Genomic DNA, 14,060 nt, shown 5'->3' with positions numbered 1-14,060 from the left:
CCAGTGTCACTCAGACCTGGACTAGACGGGACCCGTGAATGATTTAGACCTTCTCTGTCTTCTCTGCCAATGGCATCCTGGCTTGTGTTAGAAATAGTGTGGCCAGCAGAAGCGGGGAGGTGGTTGTCCCCCTGTACCCAGCTCTGGTGAGGCCACACCTGGAGTGTTGTGTCCAGTTCTGGGCACCTCAGTACAAGAAAGATATGGAGGTGCTGGAGTGGGTGCAGAGGAGGCCAACGAAGCTGGTGAGGGGCCTGGAGAACAAATCATACAAAGAGCGGTTGAAGGGACTGTTGAGTTTGAGGAAGAAGAGGCTGAGGCGAGACCTCATCACTCTCGACAACTACTTGAAAGGACACTGTAGAGAGGTTGGTGCTGGTCTCTTCTCCCAGGTAATTAGTGACAGAACGATAGGGAATGGCTTCAAGGTCCAACAGGGTAGGTTTAAACTCAACATTAGGAAAGAGTTTTTCACAGAAGGAGTGGTCAGACACTGGAATAGGCTGCCGAGGGAGGTGATTGAGTCACCATCCTTGGATGTGTTTAAAAGTCGTTTAGATGTGGTGTTGGGGGATATGGTGTAGGGGAGAACTTTTTGTAGAGTAGGGTAGATGGTTGGATTCGATGATCCCAAGGGTCTTTTCCAACCTAAATGATTATATGATTCCTGCCTCTCACAGCCCTTCAGGGGTGGAAGGACAGACTGCTGTGCCCACCGGGTCTGGCCCCATGATGTGCTGTAGCAACAGCCTACTCTTTTGTTTGCTTTCAAAGTATTTTAATGTTTTAACAGTTCTGGTATTGCGGATTTTGGGTATTTTTGCTCCTCTGCTTGCTGCTACCACCTCAGCAGTCCCAAAATGTGAGCTTTCTGCTGTAATCCCTTCTCAGGCTGAGGACAAGGTGGCCCAGGAAAAGAAGTAATTGATGGGGCTTTTATTGGTGGTCCATTGGTGAGCTCTGAGTAATTGTCAGGGCTCAGAGTGCACTAATGGGCCTTGATGGCCGTAATTAGCCTCACCTGGGGCCTCCACCCCATTTTGCCTGTCCCAAGGCACAGGGAACCCCTCCCCAGTTCTCCTCTGTAGGTGTGTGCTGTCCCACACTGGCTTTCTGGCTCTTTGCCTTGTCCCCATGGGCCTCCATGGGGCTGCAGATCAACATCCTGGCTTCACCTTGGACCCATTTCACCACCATAAATTTGGTCTGATGCTCTGGACTCTTGATTGAGCCTGCCCGCTACCTTTGGGTCTGCTCATCTCACCTCAGCCGTGAACTGCAGGACATGCCCAGGCTGGTGAGTCCCCAGCCCCGCTGGCTGTGTTACTGCAGGTAGCTCCATGTTCCTTTGGGAGCCACCAGCCTTCTAGGTATCCTCACAGTGGTCCTGCTTCCTTCTTCAAGCATTGGTCCTCCTCACTTAGTTTAAGCTATCTCTAATTCATAGGGTCATTCCCTGATCTTACTGTAGGGTTAGACAAGAGTCAGTCCCAGTGCAAAGTACATGCCCTTAGGGTTGAGATAAGAGGAACCAACACCATCCCTTTTTGTAGCAGCAGCTAGACAGTTCAGTTGTGAAGTTCAAGCCACCATCTGGCTTCCGTGGGCTGCCAGATCTTCCTGAGAAACATAAGCAAGGAAAGGAGATAGTGAGAATGTTAACATTTTTATTTTAATGTCAAAGCAAATTATGAATAGAACATTACGAGACAGTTTACAGATAATGAAAGGGATTTCTGCAGGATATTGTGTAGCCTGTGAGCTATGCTGTGCTAGACTATGAAAGATTAGTATCTCTGAAACTTTACAGAGGAAGTGCAAACAGCCCTTTTTTTTTTTTAATGCACATGCCTGTGTGTGCACAGGTACATATTTTATCTAAAATAAATACAGTTAGTATGTAAAGTGCCGTGTGGACTTTTCACTTTCCTCTTGGTTTTATTACCTGGAGTTCAGGGTTACACATGCAGCAGGTTCAACTGCTGTGTCAGGCAGATGGAGTCCTGGAACAAGACAGCGGCATAATGCTTCAGTTGCAGGAGTTCAGGGAAACCCCCCGCCCCGGGAGAAGCATGAGACAAGGGCCAAAAAATTATGGAGTTTTGAACAGTGCAATCCTCAGTGTACCATAGCTGGCTGTTCTTTATTGCCTAATATTTCCACGGAATGCTCCTGATCAGTCTGGCTAAGCTTTAATAGCAAAGTCAAAAGACAGATAGTAGAACTGCTGTAAAAGCATGCTAATGACTTTTTGCTAACAGAAGAGTCATTTCAGTATAAAACACTAAATCACACCCAGAAGCACTTACTGTAATGCACTCTACAAAAAGTATCCCACAGCTGGATTTATTTTTTGCCTCCTTGTGAGTGCAAGTGTTTTCTGCGAAATGGTAACTGGGCAGGAAAAAAGAAGTACTGCAGTTCGTATGGAAAGTGAAACAAATCTGTTAAGTAACTCCATTGCAATCTCTTGCTATCAGTTTGTGTTCTTCCTGAGTCTGTGCTAAGAATGGCACTGAAAAAGAGCAGTGCTGGTGCATTTTGTGTTACTGAATTACGATGGAATTTACATGTGAAAACCAAAAAAGCATAGGATTTCTCTCAGTATCGAGGTGCCAAGTCAATCACAGTTTCGCAAGGGAAAGGGTTGAAAGACTGAACTCCCTGCCCATGAGATCTCGTGTTTCATTTTATTAGTCTTGCCAGATGCAGTTCTTCAGGTGGCAATGGATCCAAACCCCAGTCCAATGAAATAAAGGTGCAAGATTTCTCTTAAAGCAATATTATCTCATATTGTTGTACCATAAACACAAGTTGGGCATATTACTCATCAAAATTAAAATTTCAATACTGCTTCCAATAATAGTTCCTACAAAGTACCCTTTGTACTTTTGTGCATTGGCATCTAGATTATCTTGGTGGATATTTTTAGCGTAGAGGTCTTGTGCTTAAATTACAAAATTGAGCTTATAAAGCTAAAATTGAGCTAGATCCAGCAGGATTGCAGTGCTGACTGCTACATTTCAAAACTTTCTTGCATTGAAATGTTTTCCAGCCCTTACTTATTTCTTCAGTACAGGGGCAGTAGGAAAAGCCTACTGTGTGTTTTCATGGTGTAATTTTCTGAATCTTTGCATCCTCATTTGGCCAGAAGTGAGTTCCAAACTTATGCAAAGCTTTTCACTGTTCCAGTGTGTACCAGAAATCAAAATTTTAATGTATAAAGGCAATGTTTTAGTATGTTCTCAATCTTACCATGGAACAGATGGAATAAAACCTTAAATTGTCTTTATCTAGTACCATCTTATAGAGCACAAGTAATCCAGCAATATCATCATTCTACGATGCATCACAGTCCAGCTTTTCTAAGCACAGTTGGGTTGCAGGTGATCTTTTCCTGAATATCCATGATAACAGAAGTGATTAACATTGCAGAGCATCCTCCTTCTGTTGCTGTCTGCCTCCAGGCAGTTTACAATGTAAATATAAAACAAGAGAATGCAGATGAATACAAAGCATAAGAAATGAGAAGATAAAACTTCAGAGGAAAGTATTTCTATTAGTCAACAAGTAAACACAGGAGCAGGCTAACAGCTTGACTCTAATGGAGGGAATTTTCAGGCAACTTTCAAAACCAAAAAAGCATAGGATTTCTCTCAGTATCGAGGTGCCAAGTCAATCACAGTTTCGCAAGGGAAAGGGTTGAAAGACTGAACTCCCTGCCCATGAGATCTCGTGTTTCATTTTATTAGTCTTGCCAGATGCAGTTCTTCAGGTGGCAATGGATCCAAACCCCAGTCCAATGAAATAAAGGTGCAAGATTTCTCTTAAAGCAATATTATCTCATATTGTTGTACCATAAACACAAGTTGGGCATATTACTCATCAAAATTAAAATTTCAATACTGCTTCCAATAATAGTTCCTACAAAGTACCCTTTGTACTTTTGTGCATTGGCATCTAGATTATCTTGGTGGATATTTTTAGCGTAGAGGTCTTGTGCTTAAATTACAAAATTGAGCTTATAAAGCTAAAATTGAGCTAGATCCAGCAGGATTGCAGTGCTGACTGCTACATTTCAAAACTTTCTTGCATTGAAATGTTTTCCAGCCCTTACTTATTTCTTCAGTACAGGGGCAGTAGGAAAAGCCTACTGTGTGTTTTCATGGTGTAATTTTCTGAATCTTTGCATCCTCATTTGGCCAGAAGTGAGTTCCAAACTTATGCAAAGCTTTTCACTGTTCCAGTGTGTACCAGAAATCAAAATTTTAATGTATAAAGGCAATGTTTTAGTATGTTCTCAATCTTACCATGGAACAGATGGAATAAAACCTTAAATTGTCTTTATCTAGTACCATCTTATAGAGCACAAGTAATCCAGCAATATCATCATTCTACGATGCATCACAGTCCAGCTTTTCTAAGCACAGTTGGGTTGCAGGTGATCTTTTCCTGAATATCCATGATAACAGAAGTGATTAACATTGCAGAGCATCCTCCTTCTGTTGCTGTCTGCCTCCAGGCAGTTTACAATGTAAATATAAAACAAGAGAATGCAGATGAATACAAAGCATAAGAAATGAGAAGATAAAACTTCAGAGGAAAGTATTTCTATTAGTCAACAAGTAAACACAGGAGCAGGCTAACAGCTTGACTCTAATGGAGGGAATTTTCAGGCAACTTTCATGATTTATATATAAATAAGTCTTGAAGCTCCAAACGTCTCCATGACACAGGTATGATTTACTAGCTCTGGTAGTACTACATACTACAATTTCACAAGTCCTTCAGCCTGAAGAGGTGCACACTGAGACAAAAGCATTACAAATGCCTTCCAAATTTGTTCCCTTCCAACCCTTTCCTACGGTTCTGTGAAACCCTCGCTAAGCTACGTGGGAAGCTTTTCAGCATCCTACTCATTCTGGATCATTTTCACACAGCTAATGGCCTGCCCTTGAGAATGCAGAAAGAACAACTCCGTGAATCCATATATAGATCGAGGCCTGGGAAGCACAGTAAAGTGCAAGGAACAAGAAAAAACAAAAGTAAATAAAAGTTGCAGAGGTGAAGGGATTTTGGAAATGACCAAGAGAGATGAGAATCTGATTTTGCCTGCATCAGCATGTTGCCATTTATGTTGGTATAAACTGAATTTAAAAGGTAGGTTAATATCCAGTACATTACAGTGAACATCCCTTAAGGCAGGGTAAAGCTGACAATAAAAGCTAGAGAAACAGCCAAGGAAAATCATTAGATTATCCATTAGACAATATTCACTTTATTGTAAGTATTATAAGGTGCACTGCTTAATAATTTATCCATCACATTCTAAGCATTTTAATATAAACAAGTTTTACCAATAGTTGGTGGAATACTACAGAGAGCTGAACAAGAAAACATTTTATCTACCCTGATATATGATGTATGTAGATTTCTTCCAGGAGGGGCCACAAGCAAAATTATAGTGTTATTAGTTGATTTTGGCATAGCTATAGCAACAGCCATATGGGAGGCATGTAATTTCATGGAGCTGCACATGGTGAAGTCATGGCAAATTACCAGGATCTCATTTGATGTGGCTACTCTCCAAGAGTTCTGACTTAGATCAACTAAAACCATTAACTTTCAAAATATAATTAGTCCAACCATTATTTTTTTTTGCAAAATATCAAGTGATAAAAAAAAGCAACTCTGATTCTTTGTACACCGAAACAAGGTACGTAACGAGAGAGAGAAACTTGTTTATATCCTTGGGATATTGTGATGATAACACCACTGTTGCCTATTATATTCGCTAGGAATAACAGCAAAATGTGTGTCAAAAGATTAACCCAAAAAAATATGAAGGAAGAATTTGACTGAAAACGTGATGACTTAAATAGGAACTTGATGTTCTGGACAGAGGCAAAATCTGCAAAAGTCACGCCTCCCAGAGAAACGCTGCATTCCTATTTACAGCTTGCTTTTCCATTCAGAATTGTTTCTCTTTATGCTGCTATTCTGTGCTTTCTCATAACAAATACACCTTGTTCCTTTATAAAGCTTCTGTGAGTGTGTGAGCAGAACAATGGCAGCAGGGTTCCTACAACAGCAGAACAGGGCATGGTTCTCTGCCGTTGTGTTGCATCGATGCTGCGCAGGCTCCACACGGGCACACCTGGGAGCCAAGTAAATAGTAATATATAGCTTGGCCATGATCAGAAAATCTCTGCTGTCTCGTATAATGGAAACATTAATATGTGTTCTCAATTGTACCTATTTACTTTCTTCGCTGCAAGAAATGTGTAGTGCTACTTCTTTCGTATGACTTATTATACACCTCAAAAGAACTGAGAACCTAAATCAATCACAGCTGTAAGTTGCCCTAGTGGTTGCACTTTAGACATCAACTTTCATGTTCACCATGTCATGAACCACTTAATTTTGCTTTTCATAAGAGGATTGTTTAGAAACACTTCCATTACACCTTTTTTGGTGGTTTTCCCTTGTTTTGTGACTTTTGAAAAAAAATATATTCTCTTCAATCGATCCAAACTGTTGACTCCCCAGATAAGCTTTTAGAAGACAATAGATGTTAAAGTCTACTATATCACAACTATGGTCATTGTGACATTTTACTCTTATTGCAAGAGTAACTTAAATATCTTACTTCAAGATAACATGGGGAGGAGAGGAGAATCAGGAGGAGAATTTGGAACTGGCATAGACAGCTGTCCTTCTCTGGATGCAGCAGTGTGCTGCTTGAAGATGGCACTAGCCTTTCCAGTCAGCTGGATATTACAGCATCCACAGTTCCATTGGCAGAAGCATGAATAAGTACTCCCTAAGTGTCTCCAGACAAAATGAGACATAACTAAAAATATCCTCTCTGATGGGTTAAATAATTTGTCTGCCTTCTTTTTAGCAGGATAAGGAATGTTCTCTCTAGCAGAATAAGGAACACTCTCCCCAGCAGCGCTGGGGGATAGCAATGAATAGCTTGTGCAGGATCTTTTTCTCAATTATCACAGCTATCTGGAGCTCAAGTTTCTTGTTAAGACGAATGATTTATTTACAAACAATGAACAATAACAGTCAAATTAGTCAACAGTGGAAACACTTAAAAAATACTGTGCTCCTTAATAAATAAATTTATCAATCTACTTCTAGTGACAATGCTGCATGCATAAAATTGGAAACAATTTCAAAGCACTGTTTCTGAATGCTGGGTACCTCCACACTAGGTTTATTCAGTCCCTTTGGTAATATATAAAGAAAGAAACTGTTAACTCATTTCTGTAAAGTTAGGGTTTCTTGCTTGTCCTGCTGAAAGACAGTAGGAAATTCTCCTGAAATAATATCTTAATGGATCATAAAAAAGTATAAAAGCTGATTTGCAACTCTGGGGTGCAGTGTCAGCCACTGTGTTAGGGTTTCTTGCTTGTCCTGCTGAAAGAGAGTAGGAAATTCTCCTGAAATAATACCTTATGGATCATAAAAAGTATAAAAGCTGATTTGCAACTCTAGAGTGCACTTTCAGCCACTGCAGGGATTATATGGATATCTTTGAAAGAGACCACAGTGAATTTGTAAGAATACACTCTTGTCTGGTATCAGAAATATATCAAAAGTAACAGAAATATTGTATCCAAGGGTTTCACTCACTCTACTGCTTGGAAAAACTGTACTAAAAGCAAACACTGTGGCAAATGATGTTAACAAACATCTAAATTGGGCAAAATCTTATAGACAGCCAGATTACATGAATTATGGTAGCCCTTATTGTAAGCATAGGGGCATTAAAATACCTATTTAGAGCACTACCCGCCTTTTCAAGTTGGTGTGCCATGCTGACAAGCCAACTGGCTTGACCTTTAAGGACAATGTATTTTGAAACCTTACTGTCTGAAAACAATGCACTGACAAAGCCGAAAATCAGCAGCTCTTTCAGTGCAATCTCTCATCTGATAAACTTTCATTTTTGGTGCAGTTTAAGAGCTTCTGCACTGAAAAGACCTTAGGTACTTGTTAACATTTCAAAGTGTGAAAAACAGAAACTTTCCCTCCTGTATTTCCCTGCGGAATAACTTCCAGTTTAATCCATTTGTGTGTTCTATATATAGAGCCTATATATGCACAGTACGTCTCCCATGCTAATACTGTAAGAATCAATATGGGACATTTGTTCCCTTGGAATACCTGACTTATCTTGAATAATATGCATGCCCAGCAAGGGATCGGTTAACTATTACCATATTGGGCAATACTGCAATTCTCTTTGAATAGTACCTTATGTTGCAATGAGCCTCAGTGAATCATTGTGATTATTCATACAGGAATGCGTAAAAGCACAAATATCAAAATCTGTTCTGTGTTCTCCCAAACACGCAGGGTAAGATGACATGCAATTCCAACCGTTTAGCCTTGTGCTGGGAAAACTGCCTGACTTGACCCTTAGAAAGTTGCTTTTACAGGAATATTTGGTGTAAGTAAAAATTACATTTGACTCTATGTTAAGGCCTGATTGTTTTTTTGGATTGCATCTCCAGACAGAGCAGGTACTCATGCTCACACATGCGTTTCTGCTAGTTATGGCATTCAGATGACTCTCTACTTGTCAACACGCGTGAAGGTTAGGCATGCAGTCCCTTCCTGAATAGGATTTTCCTCAATGGCATGATAATTCTGTAATTCAGAACACTTCTGAAAGGTTTACTTTCCATTTACTTTTTGTTTTGCTTGGATAGGCTTCCAAATGGTTTTTTAAATTGTCTTTTTTTAACAAATTATGATCACAGTTCATCTACTGAAAATAATTGAGTGGCAGCAATTTAGTCATTTTTAGCCTGGGAAATCCCATTGCCAATTAAGATTCCTGTTTTCCTTACTATTATAAGCCAGTAGAGTAAAGAAACTGAAATAAGTGATGACAAGTTCCCCAAATGGGTTGTTTTACTAGTCTGTAATCTTATTACTAGCTAATATTTGCAAGTAATGTTCAGTAAGAAGCAGAAAAAGCTCTCAATTCTCGTTCATTTTCTACAGCTATTAAAAGTAATGGTTGATAAAAAGCTACATTACAAAAATACTTGTGGTTTTTGCTTCTAATACATCTGCAGCACAACATTTTTCCTGTAAGTACTGGTAGTTTTCATAGTAATCAGATATATTTTATTCAAAATAATACAGTTTTAAGCACTCGAGTTTCTTAGAGCCTTGTCATAAGGTAGAACAGTTAAGATAATAGCCATGTAACAGCTCAGCAAGGGTCAAAAATATAAAATGTTCATAAATATACAAAAGAGGACTAAGAACATAATGCAAATTGTAACCATCAGTCTAGCACATAACATACCCAAATTTTGATATATTCATTTCAGCATCTCAAGAATTGGATCGGGAACAGTTGAAGGCAATGCAGATATAGTCGAGAAATAGAACCACCCCCTCAATCACAAGTGGCTTCATGCTAAGTGGGATTTAGGATGCGAGGACACTCTAAGGGCAGTTGAGGACAACTATAAGACACATTAAAACTCAAATAGTGCAAAGAAGGTGAAGTAGAACAGCTACTACAAGTTATGTGATAAGACTATTAACAAGAGGGCTAAATCTGAGCAAAACAAAGCATCTTCTTTTACACCACAAGATTCTACCTAAATAAATCCTTAATAGCTAATGTTTTACAGTAAAGCTGGGTTCTCAGGAGGGATTAGCCAAGTTCATGGGTTCATCAAGAGCTGTTAAATTTATTGGCTGAATTACAGACTTCCGGATAAGGATGCTGTAAGCCATTTATTTCTAAAAACTACGAGATTGTGCCATGGAAACAACTACTCTCTAAGTGCCTTGTTTCCAATACCCTTTTCCCAATCATCATGGAAACATGATTCTGGCATCCTACGCCAAGTCTAGTCCTGAACACTTGGACTACATCCTTCCCCTAAGGAGGACAGAAGCTGATCAAAACTGACTTTGCCGGCTTAAATTGTAATGCTGTTTCTTCTGCTGCTTTGTCTTCTTCACTAACATGAACATTTAGTTCATCAATACAAACATCTTGTTCATCACAGATCGGATCCAAATCCTTCTGAAGGAAGCACTCAGAAGCAGGAAGGGTGGTGAGACACTGGAACAGGTTGCCCAGAGAAGCTGTGGATGCCCCATCCCTGGAAGTGTTCAAGGCCAGGCTGGATGTGGCGTTGAGCAACCTGGTCTGGTGGGAGGTGTCCCTGCCCAGGGCAGGGGGCTGGAACTTGATGATCTTTAAGGTCCCTTCCAACCCAAACCATTCTATGATTTCTCTAAAATAAGTGGATTCAATTCCTTTGCAGAGATCTATTATGTGACCTACAGAGTATTACATTTCCTTCTTGGGATCTGATCTATTTCATCCAAATCAGCTATTACATTCTTGTAAGTAGAATATACATGAGCAGAAACTAAATTCAAATTTTCTTTATAAGTGCAATTTAGCAGGTCTGTAAAATAAAATTGAGGATGGTTTCTCTTATGAAAATATTACTGCACTGCTGGGAAGTAGATATAATTTTGCTTTGCCTATAAAAGTGCTATTTATCTAACTAAAATATTCACAGCAAGAAAAATAAATATGCAATATGTGTATATTTGCAATATACATACAGTTTTATTGCATGTGATTAGTGAAACTCTAATTCCTAAAAAAGGAACTGTAATAAAAAAAGGGGAAATCATTCTTATAATAGTTTCTTTCAGAGAAGACACAAGATCATCATGTGAACTTTTACAATAGGAAGCAAATTACTTAGTCAAGAGCTAAAAATACAGAAGTCCTGTGATATTTCTACGTGTATAAAGTACAAACTTTTGGGCTTCTGACAACGTTGACCCATTTTTCTTCAAGCGCCTCAGGAACCACAGCATAAGTGCCTCATCCTGTGATGAAGAGAAGCTCAGCACTCCACCTTAAGAACCGCAGTTTTTCTCCTGTTTGCCTGCCTCAGTCAAAATGTTTAAAATCAAAACATTAACAAGTTGGATTTAGCTGTGTTCCCACATGGAGATGCAAACTATGTAGCTTCATTAAAAAATCAAGAAGAAAACTCACATACAAGGGAGGACGTGGGGACCTACACTCAGAACGGTGTTTTAATTCACAGTTGGCATTTCGTATGCTTTCCACTGTCAAAGGAGACTAAAGGAAAAGATATAAAATCTGCATGTCTCTAGATATTTTGCAGCAGCTACAGCCACTTGTTGTGCGACAACACTTGCCAAGGGTAGCAAGTTAATTTATTATGCTGGCTCTCAAACGTAAATTCCCCTTTTCCAGAGCTTTTCTGTCACTGTGAGATCAGGTAAGAAGGAAGAGGCAGAAAATCCAAACCTTCCCTGTTGCCTTATTTATTCTCCCTGTTCAAAAGGGCACATGCACCTTTTTAAAATATAAAACATTCACCCCATTTTAGTATATATTATGCAGAATAATTGCCAAGATACTGTATAGTAAAAGCACTATTAGTTATAAAAAAGTATTATGTGTAGTATCTCTGTCAGAATACTGTAGTCATAGCTCTTTGATTGTCTTCTCAGGTTTGGCTGCTTATTAACTAACTGACCTTGGGCAAGCCATGTAAGTTTACTAAGTCTCAGTATAAATACTTGGAGCAAAGATGTGTGAGACCTAAGGAAATTAGATGCTGTGAGATGTATACACATTTTTCTAATGACATTTTTTATAATTTTCAGGCCCTCCAAATTCCATAGAAAGGGCCATTTCAAGAGGACTGCTGTTTTCCTGCAGTTTTGTCTAAGAAATTAGTTTCACCTAAAATCTCTATCTCTTTCCAAAGTTGTAAAGTCAAAACTTCATATTGCATATTTTGTCAATTTTGGCTTCAAGGCAGAAGATAGTGAGGACAGAAGCACAACAGATCAATACAATATCATTTTTAATATATACTCAGAATACATCCAAAAAAGACAGTTTGAACCAAGAGCATATTTCACTGCATTTCCTTGTGTAGTTTAGACTATAAATGCTTCAGGGTAGGGATTGTATCTTACTACTTCTAACAAGCAGTTTTATAAGGCATCAAGCTTGTTGGATGTCTCTTAGTTCTACTATATGCAAATAAAACCCAACTATATTAAGAAATGAAGGCTCACAAAAAGCCTCAAACCGGTTTCAGACTAAAAGTTCTTAAAAGGTTTCTCTTTTCTTCTTAAGAAGTAACTTTTATTTATATACAGGAACTCATTCAAGTCCAACAGTAACACTCACACAGACACATGATGTTAAGCTGTAACATTTTATATGAGATATAATGGATCTCTTCAATCGCTAACTTGTAAGAAAGGCGAAATATCTTGTTTTATTTCAACAGCTTTTAAATGTGAAGAGCACTTAATTTCACTGCTATATCGTACGTATCACCTAATTACAATTAATTATTACTTACCTTTCCACTCACATGTATAACATCACTGACTGTTATTTCCTAGCAGTTTTTACGCTAAAATTCCCAAAATATCTAATAGTTGAATTTTGAAAAAAGGTGCAAGTGAATACTGAATGATCTGCAACACATTACACACACCGTTGCTTATCTTTAGGTTGGTATTACAAGCTCAATTCTTAAATATTTATCAACAGTAACTACAAGGAGGTAATGCGGACGACAAAACCAACAAAAACAAGACCGGAACCTGATTTTGCAATTTCATCTAAGCCTATGCTAGTTTATTTTAATCATTGGGTTTTGGGAGATTTTAAGTTTGCCTAATATTTCCTTTTACAGCTTGGTCATTCAATAACTTATGCATCTCAAAAATAAACTTAAGGCAACTGTGCTTTAATGTAGCTTATACTTACACACAGTTGAGTGCACCCTCAGCAAGTCTGCCGATGACACCAAGCTGTGTGGTGCAGTCGACAAGCTGGAGGGACGGGATGCCATCCAGAGGAACCTGGACAGGCTTGGGAGGTGGGCCCAGGCAAACCTCATGAAGTTCAACCAGGCCAAATGCAAGGTCCTGCATATGGGTGACAGCAATCCCAAGTACAAATAAAGGTTGGGCAGACAATGTATTGAGAACAGCCCTGAGGAGAAGGACTTGGGGGTGTTGGTGCATGAGAAGCTCAAAGTGAGCCAGCAACGTGGCTGGTAGACCAGAAAACCAGCTACATCCTGGGCTGCATCAAAGGAAGTGTGGCGAGCAGATCAAGGGAGTTGATTCTGCCCCTCTGCTCCACTCTCATGAGCCTCCACATGGGGTAGTGTGTCAAGCTCTGGAGCTCCTAACGTAAGATCAGGTCTAGTGGAGGGTCACGAAGATGACCTGAGGGCTGGATCACCTCTTCTGTGAGGACAGGCTGAAAGAATTGAGGTTGTTGAGCCTGGAGAAGAAAAGGCCCCGGGGGGACCTTATTGGAGCCTTCCAGCACCTGAAGGGGGCTACAGGAGACATGGGGAGGGGACTCTATCAGGGAGTGGAGTGACAGGATGAGGGGTAAGGAATTTAAACTGAAAGAGGTGAGATTTAGATATTAGGAAGAAATTCTTTACTGTGAGGGTGGTGAGACACTGGAACAGGTTGCCCAGAGAAGCTGTGGCTGCCCCATCCCTGGAGGTGTTCAAGGCCAGGCTGGATGGGGCTTGGAGCAACCTGGTCTGGTGGGAGCTGTCCCTGCCCAGGGCAGGGAGGCTGGCACTAGATCATCTTTAAGGTGCTTTTTCTTTAAGAAACCCAAACCATTCCATGATTCTATGAATTTATGCTATTAGAAGCGTGTCGACAGCGAAGCAGACATGTATTTTGCTCCTTTAGGTAGCTGCTACTGCTTCCCGGTTCTGCGGGGTTTTGTCTCGCAGGGTGTGAAGGTCAGGGTTAACTATGAACCAAAGGTTCCACCCTCCCGCTGCGCCGCGGGACGTCCCAGGGGTCCGGCTGCTCCTCCTTCCCCCTCTCTCACCGGAGGGTCTCGGCCTCCATCCCACATCCCCATCCCCATCCCACTTCCCCATCCCACTTCCCTCCTCTCTTCCGCCTCAGCGCACGCCGCCGGCAGGGGTGGCCAGCGGCCGGCCGAGCGGCTC

The sequence above is a fragment of the Calidris pugnax genome, unplaced genomic scaffold, assembly GCF_001431845.1.
Source record: "Calidris pugnax isolate Ruff unplaced genomic scaffold, ASM143184v1 scaffold60, whole genome shotgun sequence".
Lineage (NCBI taxonomy): Eukaryota > Metazoa > Chordata > Aves > Charadriiformes > Scolopacidae > Calidris > Calidris pugnax.
This window is presented reverse-complemented; position numbering follows the sequence as displayed.